A 21,814-nucleotide genomic window follows, 5' to 3' on the forward strand; every position below is an offset into this window, starting at 1 on the left:
TCAGCGGCACCCGAGTCCACCAGCGCGTGCATCTGGAGCGAGGTCTCGGCATATAGGAGGGTGACGTGCAGAAGGAGCAGATTGGAAAGGGCAGGGGCTGGAGGCAACCCAGGCTGAGTGACCCCGAGACTCAGTGGGTTCCTTCGTTTCCCGAACGGAGTGGGCAGTTCATGCGTCTGTGGTCGGGGGGGCCACAATAGGCGCAGAGACCCTCGCTCCACCGTCGCTGTCTCTCCTCTGGCGGAAGGTGGCCCAGTTGCATGGGCTCCTCAGTAGCAACGGGTCCGGGAGCAGGCGTGCGAGGATGAGGAAAAGGTCCAGGCGCCCTGGATGGGCGAATGAGGGGCTTGGGCCGAACCAAAACCCGCTGATCTATGCGCAACGCCAGATCCACCACTTCATCCAGGGTCTGGGGCAGCTCCTTTCCCGCCATCTCATCCCGGATGTAGGTCGCCAGTCCCTCCAAGAAGACAGCTCGAAGGGCAGAGTCATCCCACCGCAGCTTGGCGGAGATGATGCGGAATTCCGATGCATATGCGCACACAGAGCACTCCTTCTGACGGAGTTTTAGGAGTCGTGCCTCTGCCCCCATTTCGCTGCTGGGTGGAACAAATGTCTTTCTGAGGGCGGCCACGAATGCAGCGTAGTCATTGCACTCCGGTGATTTGGAATAGTAGAGCGCAGCGGCCCACTCTGCCGCGCGTCCGGTGTGCAGGGAGGTGAGCTGTGTCACCCGAGAGCGCGCAGTGGGGAAGCGTCCCGGGTGGCACTCGAACTGCATGTCGAGGTTAGCGAGCAGACCGTCTGGACTCCCCATCTCTCCATTCCACTTCTCCGGGAGACTGAAGTGTGGCTCTGCCGTCGGTGGAGTGAGGGCTTGCAGCTGGAGAGCATGAACCTGCTGCTGGAGCGCCGTGACGGCAGTAGACAACTGCATAGAGAGATCGGTCTGGGAGTTCAGCCTGGTGTTAAGCCGTTCGACTTGAGCGTGGAGCTGAACGTTCTCGTTCACCAGTTGCTCCATCTTTCTCTTCACCTGCTCGAACTCCGCTGGATTAATGGACTCAGTCATCCTGTCAGACTCGGAAGACTGGGTTCGGGAGTAAGAGCTTTTATTACAGACTGCTGGCTGAAAGCGATGCTGGAAAGGCTGACGGTTGGATGAGGTCTGAGGAGGAAAGGTAGAGGTTTAGCTGTATTAGCTTCGGAATACTCTGATCATGGATCACGGTGGAACGATGACTGAGTGAAGAGCCGGTGTGGCGTTTTCCATATATAGACATGGATTGACGCAGGTGCAACATGGAGGGAATCCCCGCCAGGGGCATGCTGGGTAATGTGGTCCCAGACGGAAGCCGGTCATCTGGGAGAGCCCGGCCTGGGGGCTTGGACTCTGACATCCTGTGCTTTAGCCTTAGTTATTTTTTTTTCCATTTCCCATTTTGGTCTATGTTTTCCTCCCTTTAAACATTTTCCATTGTCTTTTCTTTCTGCTTCCTTATGATGTTTACATGGAAAAACGACGTCACTGTCAGAAGTGAAAATAAAAGCTTTTATGAAGCATGCTGCTTCTTTCTCTCATTGGAGCCACTAGGATAACTCAATTTCATGCTTAATGGTTTGACTATCGCTTTGGGTTTGTTACGAACACCCCTACCTCTCTTCTTCTTCTTATTTGTGGTCTTTTGGCACTTGGCAAACAACGATTTGGTGCATTACAGCCACCAACTGGATTGGAGTGGAATGACTACCAATCACTTCCTGTTTGTGCATTGCCGTCTTAATAACCCTCTTATGACCATAATTATAACTGGGCCACGTGGTATGTTAATCTTATGGCTGTAAAATTGTAATAAAAAGTGCAAAGTGTGTGTAACTCTTCTCCTTTTTTCAGAACAACCTCAGCTTTTAGTGTATGGTTTGTATTTAGAATTTATTTCTATTAAAGCCTTTAAAAAAAATCAGCTTAAAAGTGAAAAAAGCAAAAAATGGATTAGAATTTTTTACATTTATTACTGAACAGGAATTTCAAAATTACTGGGCAAACAATTTGGAATGAACAATTTAAACTTTGAACTGTAATGCATCTATTCTTTTAAAAGTTTGACAATTGGTAACTTTTTAGCAGTTTTTAAGACCATTTAATTTTGTAAATTTTCAGACGTTTTTATTTGATGTGGTAGGCCTTGAAGCAGTTTCTCTCCAGCTGCAGGCAGAGTCCTGCACACCTCACACCAGCAAAAATAATTATTTATTGTAAAAAGATAAATAATGCTGGAATGAAGCTGAATCTTACAATTAGCAAATAGTTGAGGTTTGTTCAAATAAAAATATAGAAAATAAAGACTGAACAAACATTCATACCCTGGTTCACTGGAGATATGTCCTTCTTCCTGGTCACTGTCTTCAGATATAAGCCTTCTGGGACACCTAATCGATCGTGTTGATTTCCTTTGAAGCATTTCCATAATTTCATGCTGGCTTTTTATGCTAATTAGCTTCCCCGTTACGTTATCCGCTTTCACCGCGGCGCTGCGCTCCGCTGGGCTCCGTTTCAATCAGGCTGTACAGCAGGATTTCCCCTCGTAGCGATATTTTCCCTAACTCTGAATGCTTCAGGCTATAGATTGTTGGAAAGCTGCTTTTATGTACTTGTAGGAACCATTGGAATTGTTTGAATCTGATCAGCCATTCAAAAGTTATAAAACGGAGCATTTAGGATGACAAACTCAGCATGTCTCTGAATCTGTGTTGTGATTCGTTGCGCTCAAGACAGGGAATCCCGGTGGCTACCGTAATGTACTGTATATGCACGAAAAAACCCATTTTTAATCTTTTCAGCACTTTTGGAATTGTAATGATATGTTGAACGGTTCAGGAATTATGGTAATGAGAACTGCCCATGTCCAATCCCGTCTGCAGTGACAGGTTGATAATAAGAATATTGTGGCATTAACAGAGGGGTACCGGCAGTCAGGGCTAGGGGGCCCCCCAACACAAGGGGGCCCCAGGCAGCCGCCGACGTATGCCTAATGGTAAAACCGCCACTGGTTCCTAGAGGACTCTGTACATGGCGCAGAGATAATAATGCTGGAACCAGTGTTTAATACATTTCCATCCAGATTTAGCAGAATTATCCGACACCTCAAAATGTAATCTAGGGAAGATTTGCAACTCTTATCTTGAGTAATGCTTATGTGTTCTGAACTTGAGATTGTTATCCACACCTTCATCTCCTCACGCTTAGACTACTGTAACTCTCTTTTCACGTGTCTGAGCAAAACCTTCCTGAACCATCTACAGGTGGTTCAGAATGCCTGTGCTCGGCTTCTGACCAAGTCCTCCTAACACACCCACATCACCCCGCTTCTCCTCCAGCTTCACTGGCTGCCAGTCAACTTCAGGGTTCATTTCAAGATCCTGGTTCAGGGGTCTCATTTATCAAACATTGCGTAGAATCATTACTAATACTGTACTCAGCAAAAAAAAAAAGTACTTACGCCAAGCAGGTTTGTGATCTATCAAACATGGAGTATGCACAGCTGCACGCAATCTCCGCTTCATAAATCGGAGACTAACAAGAATATTTCTCAGCTGCATTTTAGTCACATCCCGCCCTCACCACGCTCACTTACTGCCATAAATAGTCAATGCAAAGTGCCTTGTGGATCTCATGCATATACATAAGCCGGCTGTTGCAGCGCTCCGTTAATGATGATGGCGACCGTAGATCAAGGCAGATCAAGGAAGCGCAATTTCACAGAAGCAGAAATATAGGTACCTGTGGGTGAGGTGGAGAAATGAAAGGAAGTGCTTTTGCAAAACAAATAAGAGAAAATCCATGGAGTGGCACAGTGTTGCTGAAGCTGTCAATGTTGTGAATTCTTCAGAGAGATCTGTGGCGGATATAAAAAAAAATGATCTAATCGGGGTTCGATCCCCAGACTCCTGGGTGAAAGTCACGCACGCTAACCAGTCAGCCAAACAGAGATCTTCCTCATCCAAGTAGCCAGGGCGCATGATCAATCAGGTCACAGTGAGAGGACACACTGTCACAGATGCATGACATTCTGTCTCAATCTGTCCTCCTGCTGATATTCTGCATTCTGTATTCTGTGCTTCAGGCTGTGTGTGTGTGAGTGTGCGCGCATGTGTGTGCATGTGGGAGGTCTTGTTCTATGTGAAAACAAAGCAGTACAAGTGATAATGCTGCAGGATTTCATAACTGTATCCTTCTCAGCAACAGCTTTGCAGGTGCTCTCCATGTCTAAAATGTGCGTAAGCCAGGTCCTTAGTCAACTTAAAGTTGCGCACATTTTTCTGCTGTTTTCTTTCATAAATCCCAAAGTTTGCGTGGAAAGTTGCTTACGCAGTTTTTCGACCCCGTTTTGTGCGTAAGCAAGCTTGCTAAATCAGGCCCCTGGTCTTTAGAGCCTTACATGGACAAGCACCATCATACATTGGTGATCATCTCAGTCCCCACACCCCCAGCAGGTCCCTGAGGTCCAGTGACCAAAGCCTACTGGTTGTGCAGCGCACCAGGCTAAAGACCAAAGGTGACAGATCATTTGCTGTGTGAGTTTCCATTCCTCAGGACTCATAAGCTAGCAGCTGGTCTGGCTGCAGCTGAGATCTTTCGTTATTTAGAATGATATATTAACGATGATGATGTTATCTATGCTTGTAAACAACCATAAATTTCTATATAAATGAGCATGCAATGCAAAATTGATTGTGGGAAGAAATTGTTGCATAAACCGCTGTGAAATGATAGCGACTGGCGCTGTTTTAAATACAGCAGTGATTTGATTTGGTTCTTGGTTGACTTTAAATGAGCCTTTAACTCAATCCTAAAAGAAATAAAAATATCTCTAAAACATCCATCCATTTTCTTCCGCTCATATGGGGCCGGGGCCGGGGCCGGGGGCAACAGCCTAAGCAGAGATGCCCGGATTTCCCTCTTCCCATCCACTTGGGCCAGCTTCTCCGAGGGAATCCCAAGGCATTCCCTTGTCAGCTGAGAGACATACTGCAGTCTCTCCAGGGTGTCCTGGGTCTCCTCTCAGTTGAATGTGCCTGTAAAACCTCAGCAGGGAGGTATCCAAGAGGCAAACTAACCAGATGCCCTAACCACCTCATGGCTCCTCTCCATGTGGAGGAGTAGTGGGTCTACCCCGAGCCCCTCCCAGATGACCAAGCTTCTACCCTTTTCCATCTCAAGACCATGGCTTCAGATTCAGAGTAGCTGATCTTCATCTTGGCCCCTTCCCACTTGGCTGCAAAATGATCAAGCATAAGTTGAAGATTGTGGTTTGATGAAGCAAACAGGACCACATTGTCTGCAAAAAGCAGATACCTGATCCTTGGGCCATTAGAACTGCATCTTTGCTGCATCTAAAAACCCTGTCCTGTCTATGAAGTTTAGAGTCATGTCTAAAACATTGCACACACACTGCACCAAACAGAACACAATGTTATACACGTTTTAATTCCTTCTGACACCACACCGAGCGTATACTGACTCTCATAGCAGTTGACTCATTCCATGGAAATATTGGATTTGGTTTGGAGAGTGATGGTGCAGTCTGTTGTAAATAGTTCTTCCTAAAAGCTGAAAAACACTATCTGTTATGGATTAGCTGTCAGCACATGTTGAAGCTCAGCGCCACTGGTCACACAGGCATTCTGCTAAGCCACTCTGGCAAAGAGAAAGTGGTGCAATGCTCTCTTGGTTTGGTGACACGCATCAGAACGTAACACAGTCGCAACTTAAATCACATGTAAATTCTCAAAAACACAAACATTTTAACACACACACACACACACACACACGCGCGCGCGCGCGCACACACACACACACACACACACACACACACACACACACACACACACACACACACACACACACACACAAGCCCTACAGCCAGGTCTAAGAACGAGTCATGGATTATACTTTCTCCTTGAATTTCGATGTAAAATAATGGATTCACCAAAACAGTTTTTTTTAACTGTCCTGTCCTGTCCTGGCAGTTGAAGCAGACAGAATGGTTGATCTGGGTGTCATAACATGCCAGAATAGTTTTACTCTACAGCAGGAGGGATGTGGGATATCCCTCCTGTTGCACAGTAGCCTTCAATATGTTTTTGACATGTTAGACCACATTTGCTCACACACTGGAGTGGCTAGGCAGGGAGAAAAGAGACATACAACACAAATGGGGAAAGAGGGAGGGGGATGGAGGGACAACAGTATACAACAAATAGACAACAACCAAGACACAGACAAGACAAGACAGTGGTCAACATGATATTAAATAAAATATTATAAAGCAACAAGAATAATTGAATGGGTACTGTTAGATGGTATTGTCCATATTTATTGTAGCGCGTACCTGTGTGACTACTCTGATTGGCCTAATATTCTCATCCTACTAGTGGTACAATCTGGAACTCGAGAAAAGTCTGATTTAATATTCAAAATTTTAAAAAGACATTTTATTTGTCTATTAACATCCCGTTGAGTAAGAGTCCTACATTATCTGTCAAAAATGTTGAATTAGGTTTATTTGAGCTACTATTAAAAAAAAAGCAGGATAGAAGCAAAAGAGCTCTGCTGCAAGAAACTCTGAAGTGATAAAAATTACATTTCTTCTTTCAACTTTTTGCTCTTTTGCTGATAACAGCATACGCTGTATTATGGATCAGTTCTGCTAAAATAAACAGTGCGTTGCCTTTGGCTTTGAGTTATTTTCACACTTTTCTTTCAGGACATCTGGTGCCTCTATAACTAGAACAGTTTACAGGACACAGGTGGCTCAAGAGCACGGGTGGTTAGACAGTGATCTGTTGGGAGAATCAGGAGCCAAAAGCACACTCGTATTTTAGGATGAAGGCCAAGCACACGGGATTACGCTTGGAGCAGAACATAATTTCGATTTTTTTCATACACTTGCCTAATTAATCACAGATGCTTGGTATTTGTCTTGTTGGCCCTCACTATGATAACAATTAATATTTCATTTTGACCAAGTAGATTTATTTTGAACATTTGTTTTTAATTCTGCAACTTCAGAGTTTGTAAGAATCCAGTTAAACCTGAAGTCTATATTTCTAATCTTTTTATCGTATTTTATTCTACGGAAACAAATTAAAAAACAAGGAAGTAAAAGTCAAGTAAAATATACTTTCATAAATCTAAAATAGTTACTGACCATTAAGAGAAAGTTACAAATTTTCGTATTGAGCTTTCACAATTTACTTCTGGCACTCTATTTTAAAACAGTTTCACACAAAGTGTGTCAGTTATTATGGGATTTTTATTAATCAAATCTGTTACGTTTTATAACTTTTAGTGAGGTCACATGTTATTCTGTTGATGCAGAGGTGGTCATGTCATCAGGCTTTCTATGTTTGTCTAAAAACTAGTTTTTTTTTTCTCACAAAAACAGAGCTAAAGCTCAGTATTTAGGTGTATTTCTGTCCAAAGTAAGACTTTCCAAATGGAAATGCACGTTTTCTTGGCAACCTGCAGCTGCTCTGCTTGTTTCTGCTGGGCTGCATGGTGGCTCAGTTGGTAGCATGTGGCCTCTCAGCAAGTAAGTTAAAATCCTGGCGGCAGCTTTTCAGTGTGTAGTTTCTATGTTCTCCCAATGCATGCACGGGTTTTCTCTGGGTCCTGTAGTTTTCTCCAGCAGAATAGTACATGCATGTGTAGGGTTTGGTAAATAGAGTGCTTTAAGAGCTCAATATATATTACCTCTACTTATGACCAATAAGCTGTGATACTCTATATAAATATAGAATATGAACCTGCTTGGTCTTTACTGTGTTTATCAGAAGATTCTGGGATTCTTTGTTTATTCAGGGATTGTAAACACTTCGTTTTAATTCAGAAAAGAGTCAGGTTTATATAAGTAAGAATTTCTCTTACAAACAATTAAAACGTGACAGGTTAACTAACATTTACTGTGATGTATGAAACCTATGTGTGAATGCGATGTTATCACAACTTCCGTATCTAGGAAAGCTGACTTCTGGATGTAAAAGAAGTTGGTTTGCGTTAAGCTATGAAGTTGATTATTATCACAACACATCAGACGCTATCTGTCATATCTACATACCCACTCGAGGACCCTTGTGATAGATCCAGAATGTCGAAGTCCTCGGACTTCCAGGCACCGAGGTCTGTAAAAGAAACTGCGGCATTACTAGACCGGTCTTAGAGTTGTCTCCAGGTCACAACAGACGGATGGAACTGCGCGTCTGGGACTCTTAAGGAGCCTGAACAATATTAGCTCGTTCTGCAGGAACTGTTTGCTTTATCAGCTTCACAGGTGCAAAAAGATTTTGACGACGTGTCAAAAGTTTTGATGGGTTAAAGAGGTTTTGCTTCAGGTGGCCGGTCTGAAGCTTTCTCAAGAACTGATGAATCACCAGAGTGATCCAGTTTTAATGTTCTCATGTTATGATTTGTGTAGCCAACCAGAGTTTGAAAAGTTGAGGAATATTACCAAGACAACCTCAGAAACACGCCTTCCTTGATCCGGATGCTCTGATCTGGGGTAAAGGACTATCTATGTGTCTTAACTTTACTTTGTCCTTGTGTGAGTGCAAATGGTGATAACCTTGTCGTATCAACAAGATGAAACATATATCAATCAATGAAATCATAACATAACATTCATTTCAAACTTCAATCACTCAAGCACAGATTAATGAAAGCATTTCATTATATTATAATTATTATAAGTAGCAATAAACAAACGTTTATTTAATTATTATTTAACTTGTAATTTTAAAAGTTCATATTTAATTTAAGAAATCATGCTTTGATTTAGCAACTAATCTGAGCTGCGAGTGTTCCTCATTTGGAGGCATGAATAATCCTGTAGGACGATAAGGGGAGCTTGGACCTTGAGGAGAGAACATCATTGTTGACATCTTTGGTGTGTTCTTGCTCTGTTTAGTTTCAAATTCCATCTTTCAGTTCTTTTTAAAACACAGCCACAAACTAAACATTGCAGGTAACCTTTTCTGTGTTTTAAAAAGAACAGAAAAATGGAATCATTGTTGACAATACGTTATCATGTGTTCAGAGCTGCAGAGAGGCTCTGAGCTCCAGCTAATGGGATGAAGGCAGGTTGATTTAAAGGGAAAACATGCAGTCTTGTGTCTCCATTTTGACCAGATGTTGAATGGTCAAACTGTACCTAAAAACTGATCATTGCTGGACGTTATACATGCCAGGTTAAACTGCACGCCACTTTGGATTAAAGCATCTGCAAAATGTACAAACATAAAAACACATGCAGCTGTCTTAAAAATGGCTAATCAGTCTGCTATTTTTTAGCTGTTATTTGATAGTGAAAGTTTTCAGTAATCCAGTCCATTTTACTATATCACGAAAGCTGCAACAAGCAAAATGACAAAATAAAGAAATTCTGCTAACTTGTTTGCACTGAACAAAAATACAAAAGTACCAATTTGGTTTTTGTTCCTCCTTTTCATGAGCTGAAACATTTTCTAAATACACAAAGAGCCATTACTCTAGAGTATTGTTCACAAATCTGTCTAAATGCTGGCGTTTGACAGAGAAAGCAATTGGCATGCTGACTGCAGGAACGCCTGCTAGAGCTGCTCATTTCTTTACCACAGGATGTCTCCAAAGTCGTTTGAGAGAATTTGGCAGTATGAAAAATGGGAGCAAAAATGAAAGTGTTGTGTTCATGCGTTTTTTTTTTCATTGTAACATTTTGTAATATGTTACTTTTAAACAATATTTGGACACGAAAGTCATTGATTTTGCTTCAGTTTTGCTATCAAAGCCATCTAAAAAAGACGTTGAAAGAAAAATAATTTTTCAAGGAAACTTCTAAAAGCTAGCATCATCTAAGCTTTGTATCCCAAAGTTTATTTTTCAGGTTTGCAAAATGATTGGGCTTTTATTACCTGCGCCCACTGCAAAATAAAAATAAAACAACTAAACTTTTATGTTTTATTTTACTGTTTAACCTATTTTAGAAATTGTTGTAGAGGACAATTACAGCCAGATGCTTTTCTTGGCAGCAGCCCTGCTAATGTAAAATTATTACTACTACTGCTTGGTTTGTGTTGTCACTAATGACTCTAATGAGGTTTAGTTTAATTTATTTAAATGTGCCCTTGAGTGTGTCGTGCTGTGTGTATTTTAACTGAACAATCAGGCGAGAGTTTGGTGAGAAACTTGCTGATTATATCCGATTGTGTTTGAATAAATAAATAGATGGTTTCTGCTTCTTCGATAATAATAATGTTGCTATTTGTATTTCAAAGTTTTGAACAGCACTATGTATGCATGTCTTCCTATAAGAGAAATGGGTAAAACCTGTAAAATGAGGTGGCTTCATCAGATGACAATGTAATTTTACCCTCATGTCACAGAGCGGTGGTTCCTATAATGGGTGAGTAATCAAAATGTTGGGGTGCATAAGTTGTAGTCCATCACTAATGTTGAGAATAATTAAAATACTGTCCTATGAAATGTGGAACAGCATTTTACCAGTGGCGCCCCCAGAAGATTTTCATGGGGGCTAGTAAAAATTTTGGGGTGGCACCATTGCAGTTTTTTTCATTAAAAAACAAAAAGCCTAAGCATTATGAATATCCGCCCCAAATGTTGGAAACACAAACATTTCAGAAATAAAACAAATTTTCTAATTTATTTCAGTTATTGTTTTAAATTTTAATGTGCTGGAAACAGTTTAATTTGCCTGTTGCTGTCTCAACAAAACTATCCACAAAACTGTAATGATGAGCCTCAGTGACCTAAAGTGCATATATATGTAAATTGTAATTTGGTAAGTAAATATTTTATTTGAATAAAAAAAAGAGTCATTTCTTGATTAAAGAAGATAAATTACGGTTCAGTTGGGGGTTTCTTTCTGTTAAAGAGGAGTTTTCCTCTCCACTGTCACTACATGCTTGCTTAGTATGGATGAGCCGGATACTCGTTTCAGACGAGTATCCGGTACGTATAAAGCATTTTTGACGAATACGAGCATGACATGAGTAAAACTAGTAAATATCTGTAATCGTGCTGAAGGAAAATCCTCATTGGGTAAATGACTGTCTTCACGCTCTGTGATTGGCCAGTCACATAGAGCGCCCGCCCCTCCTTACACACAAAACTCTCTAGCCGGCCGGGAGCGCAGTCCGTCCGGCTCATCCACGCACACACACAGACAGTAACAGATCTCGCTGTGATTGCTTCACTGTTGCTCACGTTTCTTCAGTTTTCCCTAGGTTTTCTTCAGCTCGCCTCTTTTTCGGTTGAATATTTAAAGTAAATTTTTTCGTAACCTACATGGTGCATTTGACAAGACAGAGTTGACGTGCTGTGTCTCTACATCCGCTCCGGTCGGGCTTTTTTTTAACTCCCTCTCTCTCCCTCTCTATCTCACACACACACACACACACACACACACACACACACACACACACACACACACACACACACACACACACACACACACACACACACACACCTCAATCAACATCGTTTTGTTTAACTTTGTGTGGGAAAATGCCAAGAACGTTAAGAAAAAAATCAGTTTAATCAAATTAAAATTAGAAAATATATATAAAGTTGTGTCTGGTTCTAGCATTTCATATTTCCTAGTTCCTACTGCATGAGTTCAGATGTATTAATCCATGCACTTAAATATTAATGTTCTGATTTTATTGAAACACTTGTTTTGTAATAGTTTCTTTACTATTGTGATCAAAAATATTTAATCTCTATTCTGAGGCTGCTCTGTAAATAGTTTTCAAATAAACCACACACATATCAACTTCTGATCAATCCATATCAATTTCAGACTTAAAATAATATATTGATGTAAACCACACCCACTTCCGGTTAAACCACGCCCACTTCTGGGTCATGCCACGCCCATTCCGAGTACAGATACAGATACAGATAACTATGTTGGTTGAACAGATACAGATACAGATAGTGGTGTACTCGCTCATCCCTATTGCTTAGTATGAGAATTGCCGTAATAACACCAACGCAACAAGTCAGTGACTTAATGCAATCTTCTACGGTTTCTTACATAGGAAACCTGTAAATAATTTGCATCATGAACTGAACTCAGTGCACTCATAAGTAGTTTCAATTGGAATGTTTACTCTGTGAAGTGTCTTGAGATGACTTTAGTTATGATTTGGTGCTATATAAATAAACTGAATTCAATGTATTTGGTTTGTGTGAACATAAATGTGATTTATTAAGGGTGGTAGGCAGTAGGGTGGGGTTTGGCTGGCCAACACTTTTCCAGAGGTGGCCTTGCCCCGCCTGGCCAACCCTCGGAGACACCACTGGTTACTGGTTATATTGTTCCATAATTTGTTCCCCATTTTCCAACTACATGTGCATGTCTATTTATGCCAGCGAAACAATAGTTTTGTATGATAGTTGAGTTATTGAGCCATGTGTTTTGGACTTAAGGTTTCTATTTTTCCTTTATTTTTTTATCCAGATAAAAAACAAAAGAGTGAAGACTGAAGAAGAATCTCTGGGCTTATCTAACTCAGCAGGCCACTGAGAGTTTGAAGAAACCTGGCTCCTTTATATAAATCTAAATTCCAGGCTACCATCTAAAAACATCCTTACAGCAGTGACTCACTGAACAATGATGGGTTTTGAACCTGTTTTAAAAAAAATCTCGGCTGCAACTTTGCAAAATTTGATACGGTGGAAATGAAGCTCGGCAAATTCTAAATCCATTTATATCACAGTGGGAGGCTTCTTCAGTGAATGTGACAAACTTCACAACCTTACAAAGATCATGTCTGTCATCAACTTGCACCGGAATGAACAAGGATAAAGATTCACACAGGTGCTTCAGCTCAAGTCTGCTCACCGTTCAATGTTTCTGCAAGTTAAAGCCAAAATTTGAAACCGAAAAGGTCAAAGGGAGTTTTATCTTCTTAAATCATGTCAACATAGGTTTCCTACTAAACCCCTCACCTCGTTTCTGATCACTGTGGCTCAGGGGTTTGGTGTGAGTTCACTGAGTGGATGGATCACATTAACATGCAGGTAAAATTATGAGAATGAGAAAAAATATCTGAAAAGTAACAAAATGTCCATAAGAAAAATTAAATAGCTGACAAGGCAGAAACATAAGTCACTCTAGGAACCAGGTAGCCAACAAAACAAGGTATTTTTATACGGTTTGGACTGACATCAGCATTAAAACTGAAGATGTACTATTAAAGATTATTTTAACCAAAGTGGAGATTAGCAGATTCTCCATTGTCAGCATTTCCTTCTGGACGTAAATAAACGGATTTTGTAACATCACTGTCCTGCAAAAAGCTCTGACATCACATGTGCAACTTTTGTTTACATTAGCGTGCTTATTTTAAATTGTACATTTCCCGTATTTGTACATCACCTTCGTGAGTTCCACGTCCCCCACCCCCCAATATGAGGCCAGAACAGTCTCAATAAGAATTAAGTCACACAACGTTTTCCACAAATGCACACGTTCATTCGGAAATCCACATTCTGTGTTTCACAAATATAATTCGGAGGAACACAAATGCACACGCACATTCGGAAATTCACACTCTTTGACTCATAAATATAATGTGAAAAAATAAGTCACGCAACATTTTACACAAATGCACACGCTAATTCTGAAGTTCACACTCTGTGGTTCACAAATATAATTTGTAAGAACACTTGTAATATAAACTCAGATCATACGAATTGCTGAATGTGCATTTACGAACAGCTTCTCATTTGTGAACCTTCCTGCATTCGTGAGAGAAATCGGTGTGCTGAATTTTGAGACTCTCCTAACGTCGCAGGTCAACAAACGTCACCATTGGCTAATGAACCTGTCAATCAAATATATGATTCTGCTAGGGCTGTTCGCTTTCAGCCAATCATATGGCTCCTTATGTTACAGAACAGATCTGCTGTGCGCATAAGTCGGACACAATTTCCTGCATGTGTAGCTCGGGGCTGACGATGGATGAAGATATCGCGTTAGCGTTCACACTTGTTTAATTTTCAATTTTAATTCTGGTGCCTGTTAGCGGCTGAAACACATCCTCACGTGCTTGTGGATATCAAATATCGAATATGAAAACTGTAATAATAAGTAAAGGTTATCAGCTGTAGCTTCAGTGTGCTTATAGGAAACGTGACAAAAGAAAACAAAACACATTTCTCTTTATGGCCTATATAGTTGTCATCATTAACGTTACATGATTTACAGAATACATGTGACCTACTAACATTTCATGTTCTACCACCGGATGTTTGGATCAAAATATGAACCGATCAGATCTTAGATCAGGTGCGAGCCAGGCGTTTCCCGTCATCCCCTAGGTTTTGCAGCCAAGGGAGAACAACTGCAGCGCCTTGCTCCAAAATCTGCGGCCGCCTTGATCTCAAGTGGTTATCGTTGCCTACGTATGCATGATGTCAGAGCAAGTCGGCGTCAAGTCGGACACAAATCTAACCGGTTACATTACATTACCAACGCTCCACCCTATGGGTGGCCTCTTAATAATCTTATTCGGAAAAATTATGCATTTTTACTAAGTGAAAGCAAACCCCGTTAGGGGCAGAGACCTCTTGAAGCTCATATTAAACATTGTCTGCAGAGAAGGTAAGAGAAGCTAGTAAATCATCCGGCCTATTCCATGGGAGTGACTCTGAAAAGGAGCAAAAGCTCCAGGTCTTTATCTTGGCAGGTGTCTCTATTCTCCTGAGTTCAGGCTTTTGGTTACATCAGTTACTTTTCCTTTTAATGAGCTGCATATATTTCTAACACAGCCTTCAGTGACATCAAGAAAAAAAACTTTTAAATTGTAAAAGACATTATTCTTATTCTGAGAACAAATGAACAAACTGTGTGTGGGTATGTGTGTCCAGTTGCAATTTAACACAGACTCAGTAGCATAGAGAATCTTCTCACAACACCTAATCATCCCTTGATCAAAAAACCAGTAGATAGAATCTTGTCATGTTATTCCATTTAATAAGTAGACGGACGGAGGTATAGTACAAGTTTTCAAGTGTAATGAAGATGATCGCAGGGTAACACAGTTCCCCTTAAATGTTGAGCAAAAGTTATGAAACGAGACAAAATTCAAACAATAACACGTAAAAATAAATGGATCTCCTGATAAGTAGGTGCTTCACCTTTAAATGTTTTTATTAGAGCTGGATACACAGGAAGATGTATGTTACTAAACCAACACTAGCAATGATAGAACATCTACATTTTGAAGAATTGTAGCATAGATGAAGTGGACAGCAGCCTTTTCAAATACATTCCTGGTCTAAAATAAATCAGGCTGATAAAGCCTTTAAGGGAATACACAACTATAAATGAATTTAGAAATCTATTTTGGGGTCTATTCTTTAGCATTTCATATTTACAAAGGTTAATCCCTTGAATAACAATATACAGTACATTAACCTTAAAATGGACCACTCCTTCACTTTTTAACTTTCTTCCTTCCTGTCTCATTAATTGTTTTCTTTCTTCCTAACTCCCTACCTTCTCTCTCCTTCCTTCTTCACACATGTAATCATCTAGCCTCAAGTAAGTTCTCAACATACTGGACAGTGTGAAGATATATGTCCACTCCCAAGAGTCTGAATGTTGCAAAGGATTATGTTGTCCTGCAGTTCCAACATTTCATGATCTGAAAGAGGACTGTCCAGTACAGGGACACTGATCCCAGGATGAGGTTCAGTCATGTATCCATTCTCCTCCCATTCAATCTCTGGTAACGGTATACCCTGGAAAAAGAAAGTGTGTATGAGCACTGTGCATAATAAATCTCAAGAAAACACATTTAATAAAGCCCTATCACGACCTTTTAACAATTACTTAACATCAATGATGTCAGGCAGAACCTAGCATCTCCATTATTTCATAAATTATTATTTTTTTAATTAATGGGCTACTTTTATTTTAAAATAGCAGTGAGAATATCACATCTGGAAGGTCTAATGCCTTGCATTTTGAACTTGCAGATGTGTCATGACTTTGTAATGTCATGACATTATAGTTGACAGTGTCCACTTCAGTAGAGGTGCACACAAACAGAACTGTAATTTCAACAGCCATTTTGTCTTGAATCCAAGAAGCATTGTGCAGAGGTAGATTATCAAAGTGTTGAACATTTGATTTTTAGTTAAGCATCAACTTGACATGTGATCAGTCGTTTTAACAGAACATACATTTGCCCCTGGATCAGAAACAGGATTCAGAGCCTGGCCCAGATGCCACAGCTGATTTGGTGTCATGTTTTCCTCTGTCCTGATTGGATGGTTGTCCCACGCATCTCTAAAGACATCCAGGCTGGCCTGGATGCGAGACAATATAGTGGCAACAAAACAGGTGAAGGATGTTACTGATGTCGAGCAAGTCTTGGTCTTCCAGAGAGTGCAGGATGTTGTAATATAAACCAGTAACACTCATGAAGACATCACGCCAGAGGCACTCGATCCTGGATTTGGAGGGGGATTAAATAAAAGAAAATTATAATATACACACACATTTACATGTCCATACATCCGTTTTCAACTTGAGTTATCTTTTGAATGGTCGCAGGGGGACTGGTGCCTATCTTCAGCAGTCACAGTGTGAGACGAAGGGTGCACCCTGGGCAGGTCAACAGGCACAGGCATGCGCGCACAGACACAAAGCTTCCAAATTAGGTTAAACTCACCGTTGATTGTGTACACTTTTTCCTGCAATGAAGCTGTTGGTGTCAGTTCCACGAACTGAGAACATTAATTCTGCAACACCTACATTTTCTCCGCCATGATCTCCTCTCACCATGAAAAAAAAAACATTAGAATCTTGCTTCAAACATTTTTAATGCACATCTATAACAATCTACATCAATTTCAGTCTCACAGAAATTTCCTTATGTACCTTGCTACTAAGTGAGTAAACAATGTGGCATTATTAACCCTCTGCTGGGGAAATTTTTTTTGAAAGAGGGAAATGTTCACCCCCCCCCCCCCCCCCCCCCCAATAGATTTTACTATATGACCTCAAATGGCATGTTATCTTTGGTCAATAACACACTTTAGGCTAAAGCAGATTTGTAACAGGGTAACAGAGGGTAAAGTTGGGAATAACATGAATACCTCAGAGGAAAGCCATGCTCATTCACAGCTTCAATGAAGAAGGCAAGGTGGGTGTCTGCCCGGTTGTTGTCAGCTACCTTCAGGTACATGATCTATGTAATTCAAGCACAAACACTCTCATATGACACATTTTTATAGGGGCCAAAACAATCAATTACCAAATGAAAGGTACAACAGCCATACAATAACATGTTAGATAATTAAATAAGTTAAGATCTGTGAAAACCAAAAATAGCAATTATCTTCTATGAAAATATCTCAGTTATTAACGTTCATGCTTTGGAGCAGAAAAAGTGCATGACAATTAAATGTTTCAAGCTCAGTTCGCTCCACTCTGATGGTCACCTGTTCCAGCAAGATACCTTCTTTCTAGGCTTTCAAAGTCGGAAACTCGCTGAGTAAACTGGGTGCTTAGAGGAGTATCTTCAGTTGTTTAAGACTGAGGGTAACGCTGCACACACTGATTCTACTAGCATGGATGCTAATGATCGTAAACATAAAAGAGGGCTTGCTTCGTCTCGGGCGCTAACGCCGCAAAGCACTATGGGATTAGTAGTCTTATCAGCAAAATCGCCCGGCGGGCCAGTTTAATATTATATATTTGATATTTGATTTCGGGGGGCAAATAAAAATAGACCAAGGGCTTGAGTTTGACAACCGTGGCCTAAAAAAAATGGTACCTAGACACGCTAACTAAACAAATGTTCACTTGAGTTTAGCTTGATGTTAAACTAGATGAAGAATGGACCAGACTTCACGTAACGTCTGGACTGAATTTAACATAAAACATTTTACTTGACCATGAAGAACGCTTCTACTCATAATTCTATAACATTGCATGAATTACAATGAGGGAATAAGATAAAATTATTACTCACAGATTGTGACCGGTCCATCCCGCTCTGCCGTGTGAACTGCAATGCGCATGCGCACAGTAGAGCCATATGATTGGCTGAAAGCGAACAGCCCTGGCAGAAGCATATATTTGATTGACAGGTTCATTAGCCAATGGTGACGTTTGTTGACATGCGACGCTAGGAGAGTCTCAAAATTCTGCACACCGATTTCTCTCACGAATGCAGGAAGGTTCACAAATGAGAAGCTGTCCGTGAATGCACCACACAGATTTCACTCACAAACGCAGAAAGGTTCACAAATGAGAAGCTGTTCGTAAATGCACATTCAGCAATTCGTATGATCTGAGTTTATATTACAAGTGTTCTTACAAATTATATTTGTGAACCACAGAGTGTGAACTTCAGAATTAGCGTGTGCATTTGTGTAAAATGTTGCGTGACTTATTTTTTCACATTATATTTATGAGTCAAAGAGTGTGAATTTCCGAATGTGCGTGTGCATTTGTGTTCCTCCGAATTATATTTGTGAAACACAGAATGTGGATTTCCGAATGAACGTGTGCATTTGTGGAAAACGTTGTGTGACTTAATTCTTATTGAGACTGTTCTGGCCTCATACCCCAAAGTCTCGTTACAACACAATCGGTCATTCACCCACACTCACAAACATTCACATGCTGTTGGAAATAATCTACAATGGCCACAGCTGCCCTAAGGCGCCGACGGTCCCTCTGACCACCAACTGCAGGAAATCCGGATCAAGTGTCTTGCCCAAGGACATAGCAACTGCAACACACTGACTGTGACTGAGAATGTTTGTTTGAATGTTTTGTCTTCATGGAATGTAAACAAGCAATGCAGAACTTTCTGGGTTTGAAAGGCCAAATAGAAAGTGGATGTATTTCTGTAGATGAAAAGTCACTATGTTGGTCAATGTGGATGGTGAAAATTGACCCTTTTGGACGTTACAACACTTAAGACTTTTATTCACGAAGGTAGAGAATTTGAGATCAAACAGCTACTCATTGGAAGATTTGTACTAGAGTCTCTTCTTTTATGGTGAAATTTACATTTAAACATTCCCAAATGAGTGAACTCAAAGAAAGGATGTGTTCATTTGAGGAGTTGTGCTACAAATGGCTGATTGCCAAACAGTTGAAGACTGCAGCTATTTAAAAAATGTAAGGATTTAAATGAGTAAAATCTGAATCTATGCTGAAGAAAATGACCATACCTAGCAGACACAGTACAAAGTTTTTGTAAAGGAGAAACAATTATAATCTGCTAATTAGTTGGGCTTTAAAATTGAAATCACATTTATACCACTTGGAGCTTTCGTTCAAAGCACCAAGCTTTCTCCCCGACTCCAGTCCTTCCACCTTGCTCTGTATCTAAACACTGAGTGTTTTAAAATAGGAAAAAAAAGTATTCTTAAAAAGAATGTGTTAAATTGCCTTTGATAGTGTTGAGGACTCATGTGGCATTCCAACTGAGCTTCCAAATGAATGCACACAAATGTGTCCATTATAAACACATTTAGAATATTGCAGAGCGCCAGGTAAGTTCATTAAACAGCAGCAGCACAGTATCTGTTTGTCAGACTCAGTGAAGTATGAGGCTGTCATACTGTTTGTGCAGCTGATTTACTGGCATACTTACAATAATACACATTAGATGACCTTTTCATGGATACCCGTCATGCAGCAGTTTGGTATATGCTCCTTTGCCTTTTTAAATACATTCTTCGTAAAAGTAAACATTTAGCAAAATCTCGTCACTGGCTGAGAAATGTATTTTTGAAATCATTATATGTTTACAATGTCTCCCTCTTTATGCAAATCTGTTTTTCAGTTAACCCGTGACATACTGTTGCTGCCAGAAACTTGGCTGTTTTCTTTAAATCTATTCATGGCCTAGTCTCTATGTTACCATGTTGTTGATCCGTTTGAGCAGATATCTTATCGTAAAGATTAGTATCTGCATTAACAAAGATATTTATGGCTGCATGCATAGTTTATTTTGATATGATTAGAAAAAAATATATATTTTTGCTTAGAATGACTCTCAAATGAGCATCGTGCTGCAAAATAGCATTTGCAGCTGTTTAATTTGATTGTTTGTTGATAATTAAATGCAAAGGCCAAAGACTTTGTAAAAAGTACATCCATGTGAAGTCATTTTTGAGTATTCTATTAGTGCAGTAAACATATTTTTTGCAAGTAAGACTGTATTTGTGTCCATAAAGGACCAGCAGACAGAACTGTTATTCATGTGTCTAGTGTTTTTTGAAATCGCTGTCATTTATCAGCCTGAAGAAGCTGTCAAACTCAATCTGCTTTGGTATTTCTCAAAACCACAAGGTATGGTCCACACATCTCCACCAAAACAGGATCACACTTCAACCTGCAAAGTCTGCTAATAGTTAATGTGTTTTATAATTTATGCTCATGTTCAGGAGGGCTGAGTTCTTCTGGTTATGCAGTCGTAAATTTTGACTCTAAAGAAATGTGTGTTGGCTAAATGCTCATCATTGCGTGTCACAATGCTCTTTGTGTAGCTGCTTAATGTGAATTGATGCACAAATGTTCACCTATAATATGTTTTCAGTTGCTTAAGGCTGGGGTTTAAAATCAAGGTTCTTATTATAAGCAGCATTGTTGCTCTGAATATTGTGTTTCATAGAGAAACCTAAAAAAATACAGTCTGTTTTTTTCAGAGTTTAATTCCATTACTATTTAAAAATGAAACTACTCTATTTATCACTAAGTAATATTTAAAATGGCAGCTATCGAATAAGCTGCATAAACTTTATAAACCATTTTTGAAAGTGTATTGTGTAAACATGAAGTAACAATGACATTCTGTCGTCAAATTTGGTTACTGCTGCCCACAAAAATTTAAACAAGTACTCACTACCGTTCTGTGAGTTTCATGGCTGTTACCAGTTACGGCTCAGCGCAAGATTCTAGATTACAGCGAAAACGGTGTCATACACAGTAGGTTGATAAGAAGGTGTAACATCAAGTTGTTGATAAGGGAACAATAGAAATTTTTAGAGCTGACTGTTTTTCTAATTCACTGTTAGCATAGTTAGCTCAATTTTAGCTCAACATTAGCCGTCAGCCTTCTTTATTCAATAGTAGAGTAAGACAAAGAGATGTTGCAGGGAAGAAGAACTAACTTCTGGGTTGCTCATGTTTACTGCCTTTGGTTCTTTACAAAACACTGCTGTGTTTTGCCAACTGCTGTCAAATTACAAATGCTGACCCAGCAGCGTTAGCTGATGCAAACTTAGCAACCCTGTGGGTTACAGATTGTAAACAGTGACTTCATGCCTCTTTGGCCATTTTGAAAAACTAAATACTGGCAACCCTCCAGCTGGAAATGTTTCAAAGTAACCTTCCTTCCAACATTATTCAGACAGTTTTATAATTAGTTCACTGTACAATTCTTACATATTGTACCTTTAAGTAGTCAAAATGCAATAAATTCAAAGAACTGTGATCATTTTCTTTCCAAATAGTGTACGTCCTTCAGCGTATGAATATGAACTTATAAATGCTTAGTAATGCTTCTTAAGGTGTTTATAATGAGTTGCTTTGCTAAGTATTAATAAAGTTGTAAGATTTTTTGTAAGAATACAAAGACACAGTCTCATTCAAAATGATGGAATCTGTTGCTGACTGACACACACATGCAATTTTAGAATAAACTACAACAAATATTACAAATATATATTCTGATGTTTCCTTGCAGGTATCAGCACAATTCCAAAGCATCTACACCA

The 21,814-nt window shown here is 40.0% G+C and overlaps 1 long non-coding RNA gene across 1 annotated transcript; it reads right to left on the reverse strand.

Moving 5' to 3' along the window:
* Window positions 1–15,016: 15,016 nt before the first annotated feature.
* Window positions 15,017–16,493, reverse strand: LOC129152442 (uncharacterized). The gene is made up of 2 exons (XR_008559061.2): window positions 16,253–16,493; window positions 15,017–15,808 (listed from the first exon to the last, which is right to left on the reverse strand). It is a non-coding gene; the product is annotated as an uncharacterized lncRNA (long non-coding RNA).
* Window positions 16,494–21,814: the final 5,321 nt, after the last annotated feature.

This window comes from Nothobranchius furzeri, chromosome 10 (assembly GCF_043380555.1).
Source record: "Nothobranchius furzeri strain GRZ-AD chromosome 10, NfurGRZ-RIMD1, whole genome shotgun sequence".
Lineage (NCBI taxonomy): Eukaryota > Metazoa > Chordata > Actinopteri > Cyprinodontiformes > Nothobranchiidae > Nothobranchius > Nothobranchius furzeri.